The sequence below is a fragment of the Cornus florida genome, unplaced genomic scaffold, assembly GCF_030987335.1.
Source record: "Cornus florida cultivar Cherokee Brave unplaced genomic scaffold, ASM3098733v1 CherokeeBrave_3.0.0_Hap2_Chr03, whole genome shotgun sequence".
NCBI lineage: Eukaryota > Viridiplantae > Streptophyta > Magnoliopsida > Cornales > Cornaceae > Cornus > Cornus florida.
The window spans coordinates 7162476-7173366 of record NW_026775573.1 but is presented as its reverse complement, the minus strand read 5'-3'; positions in this window follow the sequence as shown (position 1 = coordinate 7173366).

Sequence of the window (10891 nt, the reverse complement as noted above, 5' to 3'; positions counted from 1 at the left end):
CGGATTTAAGAGATTGCGGTTGGCTTTTGAAGAGATTCTGGATTCTTGATTGATTCTGAGAGATTGGCGTTAGGTTTACGCAGCCGTGATCCACTCCATCGCGACTTGATCTGGCAAGCTCAAACGCAGGAACAACTCTAATCTATCAAAAAGAAAGCAAAACTCGTAACATTTGAGTTCAGATCTGCCGTGATTCACATTGGCAAGGCTCTGATCTAGAGTTGAATTTACGATTCATGCCTTTGCTCCGTTCTGGAATGATGATTGGGGGTGAGAACTCCAATACGGTAGAGAATGTCCAGCAGGTGAAGCTTGATGAGTTAATGAGCATGATCGAAGCTCTCAGAAGAGAGAATGCAGATTTAAGGGCTGAAATGTAGCGTCAAGAAGTCCCGGTGATTTCGCGACCGCTCCCGGTTGGAGAACAAGTTGCACATACCGATGCGGCATATCATGGTGAGGAGGTAAGGAATGATCAGACAGATCTTCACCGCGAGGAAGTCCGGCCAAACGATTTGCCGCCAAATCCCCGTTGTATTGATGATCGTGAAGGATCAACTCACGTGGATCCACGGCGTGAACAGATCAGGCGAAATGAAGCCATGACCTTTGATCAATATCAAGAAACGCTCAGCCGAGGTGAAGCAATGGAGTTTGATCGTCACAAAGCTATACCTCCATGGCACAGAGAGTTCGTAGAGGACAGATCATTCGATCCGACCTATCGGCCTTCCATGGCGACGTTCGACTATCGCGGCTCAGAATGGAGATATGTGGATCAGAGAGCAACCGCGGGGTTCCAGAGGGAAAATGAAGCCCTCCGTTCAGCAGCTCGAACGGTTGACTCACCGTTCACTGATGAAATTATGAATGCTCCGAGTCCGAGGAAATTTTCCATGCCCATCTTCATTCTGTTCGACGGAACGACCGATCCGATTGATCATGTGTATCACATCCAGTTGAAAATGGCTCTGAACACTAAGAATGATTCCTTGATGTGCAAGTGTTTCCCTACAAGTCTAGCTGGACCAGCCCTCAATTGGTTTAAGAACCTGTCGAGGGGCTCAGTAGATAGTTTCCGAAGCTTATGTGATCGGTTCATAAGCCAATATTATGGAAATAAGCGTCCTGCAAAGGACATTTCAAGCCTATTCACAATGAAGCAGCATGAGGATGAGCGCCTCCAAGCTTTCCTAACCAGGTTTAACCTTACCAAGAGTATGGTAATTAAATGTCACCATTCTACGGCGGTTCAAGCATTTATACTGGCCATGACTCGTGGCAATCCATTCCACACAAGCTTGGTAGTGAACACGCCGAAGACTATGGATGAACTAAATGAAAGAGCCGATGGATTTGTGCGCTTGGAAGAAGAAGAGGCAGCAAACGCTCGGAAAACATCTGTCATATCAATAAAGGACAAAACCAAAGCAAAGATCAGACAAAAGCAGGTTCAGCCATAGCGTTCCTCGTGGAAATCTGAGAAGAGGCCCAGAGAGGAAGAGTTGGTTACTCCATTGAAAGTCACCTTAGCAAGGCTGTACCAAGAAAATAAAGATAAGTTCCGACCACCTTTACCAATCAGACAACCCCTCGAACAGAGGGATCAGTCTAAGCATTGTGCATTTCATTCTGACTTTGGCCATCAGACTAAAGAATGCAGGAACTTAAGGAGACAGGTAGAGATGCTGATAGCCAGAGGGGGGTTCGCAAGTTATATTCAAGGCCCGGCGGCGGAACAGAACCTGCTAATGGAGCACGTGAAGAGGAATCAGAAATCGAACCCTCACAATACGCAACCAGTCCGAATAATTAATGCAATTCACGGTCGCCCTGAGCCTACTGAGGAGTCAGATGAACTACTTCGAACACACCTTCGCCATGCATGGATGAAGAGAAGGGTGGGCAGTGTAAATACTCTGCACCAACAGAGCGCATCAACACAGATAAAGTTTGACAGAACAGATCTATTGCGTGTTCAAATCTCTCATGAGGACCCGTTGGTCGTTAGTTTGACAGTGGCCGAATGTTTGGCACGTAGAGTTCTGATTGATCCTGGAAGTAGTGCGAACGTCATGCCGAGGGATACATTTGATCGGCTCGAAATCAAGCCGGACCGGCTCAAATCTACCTGGAATCCTTTACTAGGGTTTGATGGAAAACGAGTGGAACCCATCGGTACGGTGGAGGTAGCGGTATGCGCTGCAGAGAGGGTTCTGATGGAGACCTTTGTGGTTGTCGAAATCCATCCCTCGTACAACCTTCTGATGGGCAGAGGGAGGATCCACAGAGTTCAAGGTGTTCCTTCCACTTTGCATCAAGTAATGAGATGCCTGGGGCCAGATGGAGCCAAGGTAATCGACATCCATGGGGACCAGGTTGCAGCTAAGGAATGTTATTCAGTAACGTTGAAGCATGCTGGAAAAGGGAAAGCACCCATCTGTTCGGCAAGCCCAAGATAGCAATTACAGGAACCTCCCCCCAAGCAGAATGGGGAGGAGAAGCCACTGGACTTGACCGAAGAACCCCTGGTTGATGTACAGATCGATCGGTTCCAACCCGAACGAACAACCAGAGTGGGGGAACGACTTGCTATGGCAGAGAAACATGAGTTGGTTGATTTCTTGTCTCAGAACGCCGATGTATTTGCGTGGAGCCACCTAGACATGCCTGGAATCGATCATTCCGTATCCTGTCACTCCTTGAACGTAAATTTCAATGCAAGACCTGTAAAGCAGAAGCAGCGAAGGTTTGCTCCAGAGCGTAACCAGATCATAGCCGAGGAGGTTGATAGGCTACTTAACGCGAGATTTATAAGAGAAGTATGTTATCCTGACTGGTTGTCAAATGTTGTTGTTGTGCAGAAGAAGAATGGGAAATGGCGGGTGTGTATCGATTTCACCAATTTAAACAAAGCCTGTCCCAATGATAGCTTTCCGTTGCCGAAAATTGATCAAATGGTGGATACTACTACTGGATATGAGCATTTAACCTTCTTAGATACTTATTCCGGTTATAATCAGATCCTCATGGACCCTACTGATGAAGAGAAAACTTCTTTCGTTACCGATCGCAGGACCTATTGCTACAAAGTCATGCCATTCGGACTGAAAAATGCCGGAGCAACTTACCAAAGGCTTATTAGCAAAATTTTCAAGAGACAAATAAGGAAGACCGTGGAAGCTTACATTGATGGCATGGTAGTAAAAAGTAAGAAGAAAGCTGATCATCTGAAACATCTACAGGACGTATTTGATGTGTTGAGGCACAATAGAATGAAGCTCAATCCAACCAAATACTCATTCGGCGTGAGTTCTGGTCAATTCCTGGGACACGTGGTTAATCATAGAGGCATAGAAGCTAGCCCAGCCCAAGCAGAAGCTCTGACTAAGAATGCCGAGCCGACAACAGTCAAGGAAGTGCAAACACTTACGGGACAGATCGCAACATTGAGCCGATTCATTTCAAAACTGTCAGACCATTGCAAACCATTTTTTGACACAATACGAAGCCATGGCAGACAAGTTTAGGGGGATGAACAGCGCAAAGCATTAACAAGTTTGAAGGAATATATGCAGAACCTTCCGATCCTGTCAGCTCCAGAACCAGGAGAAAAATTATTTCTATACCTCGGGGTATCCAGCATCGCGACAAGTGGCGTTCTGATCCGTTGTCTAGAAGGGAAGCAATATCCAGTGTTCTATGTTAGCAAAACGATGACTGAGGCCAAACGACGTTATTCAAAGGTCGAGCGAGTGATACTCTCGCTAGTGCATGCGAAAATAAAAGCTCAGGCATTATTTTGAATCCCATCCTATTATCGTTCTAACCACCTTCCCTATCAGAATAATCCTGCACAAGCCAGACCTCTCAGGAAGAATGACGAAGTAGGCCATAGAGTTAAGCTCATTTAACATAACATATGAACCCAGAATGGCAATCAAAGGGCAAGCAGTGGCAGATTTTCTACTGGAATGTGATTCAGAAGACATAAAGAAAAACCTTTGAGGTTGCTTGTGGAGACTCTTCGTCGATAGATCCTCAAATCAGATGGGGGCAGGCATTGGGATCAAATTGCAGACACCAGAAGGTACGTCCTTGAGTCAAGCGCTCCGGCTTGAATTCAGAGCCACCAACAATGAAACGGAGTATGAAGCACTGCTGGCAGGACTTAAGCTTGCCAAGGAGTTGAAGGTCAGGAATTTGATTGTCTTTAGTGACTCGCAGTTAGTTGTTCGGCAGGTGAATGGCGAGTATGAAACCAAAGATAAAACAATGGAGGCCTATCATTCTGCTGTTGTGCGGGAGGCCAAAAACTTCGAAAAAATTGAATTCATCCAAATACCGAGAGAGCATAACGAAGATGCCGACCGGCTAGCGTGTAGTGCCTCGGGTTCTGGAGAAACATTGGCCAGGGTAATTCCAGTAGGAATATTAAACCAGCCATCCATTTTTGCAGAACCTTCGGATCCAGATCCTTGGTAAGTAAATGTTATTCCATATGAGCCAAGTTGGATCAATCCGATCATAACTTACATCAGGGGAGGTATTCTGCCCAAGCAAAAAGATGAAGCTAGGAAAATCAAATCGAATGCTGCAAAGTACGCCATAGTGCATGACCAGTTATACAGAAGGTCTTTTTCTGGGCCGTACTTAAAGTGCGTCACTCCCACAGAGGCTCGGCAGGTGCTGCGAGTTATTCATGAAGGTGTATGTGGAAACCATTCAGGGGGAAGGTCTTTAGCGCACAAAACAATGACGCAAGGGTACTTCTGGCTGAACATGTCGCGAGATGAGGAAGAATTGTCCAGAAGGTGCGATAAGTGCCAAAGGTTCGGACCATTGATTCACCAACCACCTGAGGACTTGCACGTAATTGCCACACTATGGTCTTTCGCACAATGGGGGATGGATGTGGTTAGTCCTCTGCCAACTACAAGAGCTCAGAACAAGTATGTGCTGCTGGCTACAGATTACTTTATTAAGTGGGTGGAAGCAGAGCCGTACCCGAGCGTAACTCAAATTCATATGAGACGGTTCATTTAGAGCAATATTATTTGCCGATTTGGCGTTCCGAGGTCAATCGTCATGGATAATGAGACAAACCTTGACAGCAAACAAGTAAGAGAGCTGTTGGAGGAATATGGAATTAATCAAAAACTGGCGGCAGTAAGTCACCCCCAGGACAATGGACAAGCGGAGATCACGAATAGAACAATCTTTGCTTGTATCAAGAAGAAGCTTGAAGAGAAGAAAGGAAAATGGTTAGATGAATTGCCGAACGTCCTATGGGCTTACAGAACGACCCCAAGGCGACCGACCGGAGAAAGCCCATTCGTTATGGCATATGGTACCGAAGCAGTTATACCGGTCGAACACTTGGTCCCGACTGTTCGGAGTTTGGCATGGAGCCGAGAGCATAACGACAGTATGTTGAGTTTTAACCTTAATATGCTGGAGGAAAAGAGAGATGCAGCGGCAGTAAGGCTCGCATTTTACCAGCAAACGCTTGCGAATAGCCAAAACAAAAAGGTAAAGCACAGAAACTTTATACCAGGTGATCTGGTTCTGAAAAAGAAGGTGGGGATAGTCAAAAAGATGATGCCACCATGGGAAGGTCCATACAGAATTGCAGAAGTCATAGGAAAGGGGGCATATACCCTAGAGACCATGGTCGGAAGGCTGGTTAACAAGCCTTGGAATGCTACGTCTCTAAAGAGGTATTATCAATAGAAAGTTAAGAGTTTCAATGTTGAATTTTGTTCATTTTCAATTGAATACAAACGAATGTACAAGTTTCTGAGATTTATAAAAGTAATATTCCTCTTTAAGAGATTGATCAAGTAAAAATAGCAAAGTAAGTGGCAGCTGGCACTATGAGTCGAACGCCAAACACTTGCTAAGAAATAAAAAGCCAAGTGGCAGGTGGCATTCTAGCCGAGCGCCAAGCACTTAAGCAAAGTAAGTGGCAGCTGGCACTATGAGCCGAACGCTAAATTCTTGCTAAGAAATAAAAAGCCAAGTGGCAAGTGGCATTCTAGCCGAGCGCCAGGCACTTAAGCAAAGTAAGTGACAGTTGGCACTATGAGCCGAACGCCAAACTCTTACTAAAAAATAAAAAGCCAAGTGGCAGGTGGCATTCTAGCTAAGCGCCAGGCACTCGAGCAAAGTAAGTGGCAGCTGGCACTATGAGCCGAACGCCAAACTCTTGCTAAGAAATAAAAAGCCAAGTGGCAGGTGGCATTCTAGCCGAGCACCAGGCACTTAAGCAAAGTAAGTGGCAGCTGGCACTATGAGCCGAACGCCAAACTTTTGCTAAGAAATAAAAAGCCAAGTAGCATTCTAGCCGAGCGCCAGGCACTTAAGCAAAGTAAGTGGCAGCTGGCACTATGAGCCGAACGCCAAACTTTTGCTAAGAAATAAAAAGCCAAGTGGCAGGTGGCATTCTAGTCGAGCGCCAGACACTTAAGCAAAGTAAGTGGCAGCTGGCACTATGAGCCGAACGCCAAACTCTTGCTAAGAAATAAAAAGCCAAGTGGCATTCTAGCCGAGCGCCAGGCACTTGCTAAGCATTTGCTCAAAAACAAAAAGTAAGTTGCAGCTGGCATTATAAGCCGAGCGCCAGACATTGCAAAGTAGATGAATGTGAAGCTGGTTATTACCTCCCATGCACAGATAAAGTCAATGTTTTTGTCATCTCATTCATGATATGATCTGAGGTTACAAAAGATAAAGCATACAGATGACATAACTACAAAGAAGCAGGAAATTAAAATATCAGAAGAGTCCTAGCTAGCTGCCTCTGTTCTGTCAGCCTCTTGACTGTGTTGACTCGCCTCTTCATTTTCATTGGTAGTCCCATCCTCACAAGGTGGGGAGTCGAGATGAATAATTGAATCGTTCTGTTGGGGCCCAATCTCAGTAGCGGTTGAAGAAGGGACCATAGTAGACAGAGGAAAAACGTCCAGAGGCTGAACGATAGAGGGAACTGTAGTGACCCTGGAGGAAGCAATCTCCTGACACTCATCAAAATGTGTTCAACAGGAGTGGAGTCTGGATCAACATAGACTCCTGGAGGATCAATTTCTAGATCCTTATCAACTTCACCCGGAGTGGAACCAGTCTGCCCGTCGGCAGGAGCACGGTAGGAGAAACCCTCTCTATACCCCTGAGCATACCTGAGAGCCCCAACCCTTGAAAACCGGGCGTGAAGAGCCAGCATACCACCATTCACCTTACTAATGGTGTTGAGCAGAACATCACGCTCCTCCAGGGCTCTCTTCTCGAAGGTCATCCGAGCAGACTGTTCGTCAGCCAGAAGGCGCTGGAGTTCAGCATTTTCGTCCTTGAGCGAGTTGCGCTTGGTCTGCCAAACGCTCTTCTCAAGGTGAAGGGCATCCCTTTTATCCTGAAGAAAATCGGTTTCCCTTTTCAGAGCGTCTCTCTCTTTTTCAACTTTTCCAAGCTGGACGAACAGTTCTGTGTTTTTGGTGGCGAAGATGTTATTTTCTTTATGGGCCACCTCAAGGCTGTCAGAGAACTTTCGAGCGTTGACGTTCCCTATTTCCACCTACTTTTGCATGGCCATCATACCGAACAGGGTCTGCAGAGATATGCATGAACACTGGTTAAACCGATCGCATAGTCAGAGGGGGTTAAGCATAAAGATTTTTCTGATTGGGAGATAAAAATTACCTCCATGGCAGATAAGGGAAAGCGGCTGAACACCTCCTTCTGGGATAGACCTTTGGCGGTTTCAATGTCCTTGGGAGTCCACATGCCCCTGTAATATGCCATAGCGATCTGACCATCCTTGAACATGGTCTCGTTCGGCTTCCCGAATGTCCCATCCGTTCGGGGGAATTGAGGAGTCCATGGTGCTGTTGCAGAGGCAAAGGCAGAGACAGAAGCTGAAGCAGAAGCCGCAGCTATAGCAGGCCCAGAGGGGGCAGGAGAATTAACTGGGCGATGCAAGAGTGTACCCGGCCCAGAAATTTGGATCCTTCTTGTATGAGATGCATCATCAAGGTTGGCTGCACTGTCAGGATGAGGCCTTTTGCCTCGCTCTTTATCCTAAGCACCCGCAGTAACAGCAGAATTAGTATTGACCTGAGGAGGTGCGTTCGGATTGGTAGAAGGAACACTAACGGCAGGATCAGCAGCCACTAAGTTCGGAATTGTGTCAGAAATAGTGGCCGAAGAAGAAACCGAGGCATGAGAAGAGGTTGCCGCAGCAGTAGCAACAGTAACTCGGGGAGGGTTCTTCCTTCTGCCGAATGAAGGAATCTGGAGCTGGCTCATTGCGCTGCCGAGGGCTGAAATGGCGAGAAGGTTGTCTGAGGTAAGGAGGTCTGAGCAAGAAAAAACGTCGTTCAGAACGTAATTCTTTAAGTAATTGTCCCCATCCCTGCAAACACTATAGCTCAAATCGTCACAAGGAATGCCTAAGAAACGACACAAGAAAGTACAAAAGCGTGGAACACAAATTTCGCAGGGATAATCGTTCTTATAGGTTTTGAATTTCTTATACAGAGAGACAGAACACAGGCCAAAGGTGCTCGTGATTGGATAATCCTCTGCAGCTGGAGAAGACCAGGCCCCCCTAACCCCTATTATATTATTTTTCCAACCCTTTTCAGACTTGAGTGTGTCTTTGCATATGGACATCTTTTCAATCGGGTAGAGGTGGTAGAATGGTTCCTCAAGTCGGATCTTACTAACCTTGTAACAGAGAAGAAGATCTATGATATCAAGATCTAGACCTCTGTCATGGGTCAGTAGTAGCAGAACGGATAGGATCCTAAAAAAATTTGGATTTACTTGCAGAGGGGAGATCCCTAGTTTGTTGAAAACATAATTAAAGAAAGGATGCAAAGGAAACCTAATGATGTTCAACTGAAGATGGGTAAACAAGACTTCGTCGGGAAGAAGGCCGGCACCAGTCCTGATATCCACGTCTTTAGAGCAGTTTCTAATTTCTATATCGACAGGGAGATGAAGTTTCATGCGAAGAACATCTAGATCTACAGGCATGGTGAAAATGAATATGGTTTTTAAGGGAGAAAAAGTTATCTTCCAAAAGAAAAAGGCAAACGAAACTAACCCCAGAAAGAGAAAACGTAGATTACTGCAAGATCGCTGGAAAAAGGAACTTTTGCAGAGGTTCGCCGGAGGAGATTTGATTTGACTAAAAAGAAAGAGAGGCAAGCAAAGATTTGGCCAACAGTGATACAAGATGGAGACAGTAAAAAAGATTTGAGGGAACGTCTCTGATACTTATAAGGACAGAGTGGGCCTGAAGGTCGAAGCGTCAGGAAAACGAGGAGTTTCTTTGGAATCTCGAAGCATCGGTTTTAGATCCGACCGTCTATTTTCCCATGAGGTCTTCTTGAGCCGTCAGTGTTATGATTGGCCGCCGATAATAACTACCCCCTTATTTACTAGGGAGTAATTATGGGGGCAATTGAAGATACCAAAGATGGATTGGACCAGACCCGACCCGCGAGTGAGGCATCAGATTGAATGGTAGGTCCGAGCCCAAGCAAAAAGGGTACCGCAATGAGCCCAACACCCACGAAAGAAGGATCAGACCGAACAGTTGAACTCAGCCCATAACACAACACTGAGAGTTAGGCCCAACATCTGAGGCTTACATGATGAAGTCAGGCCCAAAAGGAAGAAGGCCTTAGAATAAGAGCCCTATACAATAAGTTAGTTAGAATTTTGGTGATGGTCTATAAATAGACCATACGAGTAGAGAGAGGGGGAGGCTTTTTGGATTTTTTCATTCTGTTGAAGTGTAAGAATTTTAGAGAGAGAAAAATCGAAGGAAGTTCTTGCATCTTCATATACAAACCTTCATTTCTACATGGTATCAGAGCGGATCGAAATTGTGAGTGTGGGAAATTGTAATTGCATTGTTTTTGTATAAATCTGTAGATCAATTCAGAGCTCGTGACGGTGGTGTTGTTGCCGTTTTTTTGTTGTCGACGAGCTTGCAGCCTTCTCTTGTCGTCGCTGCTCGTTGCTTGGTCTCAGATCTGAAACCTAATTTGGTTACTCGCGTTGTTGCCATTTCAGTTGTCAACGAATTCACCACTTTTTCTTGCCGTCGATGCTTGCTGCTGGTCACCGGCGGCTGTCGTCGTCGTTGCTGCTGGTTGTTTGGTCACCGATGGCTTTCGCGAGGTGCATCGCTGCTTGTGATTCCATCGCCGTTGCGTACTTGCCGGAGAGCTGAGAGACGAATGGTGTTTGGCTACAGGGTGCTTGCTATCCTAGTCCAGATTAATATAATCCGGATTTGTTCCGACCCGGTTTAAGGTCCGGCCCATTTGACCAGGTTTAAGGTCCGGCCCATTTGACATGATCCAAGATCCAGACCGTCCGATCCAAGATCCGGACCATTAGGCCCGATCCAAGATCCAGTCCGTTTGACCGAGTCAAGATCCGACCCGTTTAACCCGATTCAAGATCTGGCCCGATTTACTTACCGGGTCTGTTCTGCTCCGAGTCTTCTTTTGTTCCCGGTTCAACTCTGGTCTGGCCTTCTCAGGTGCAACAACTTCTTTGTTTTCTCGCTACAAATTTGGCATCTTAACTTGGCGAAGATAAGTTTTTTTTTTTCTTTCCATATTCATATCTCCATGCCGGACGATTCAAATGTTGCTTCTGGGTCTACTGGAGTTAAATCTTCTGCAACATATGTTGATCCTGTTGGGCTGCAAATTACATCTATGAAATTAAGTAATTCCAATTACTTACTATGGGCTCAAGCAGTAAAGATTTCTTTAGGTGCCCGACGAAAGCTGAAACTTATTACAACTAATCCTCCATCAAAAACATCAGCAACATATAAGGAGTAGGAAACTGATAACTATATGGTTATGTC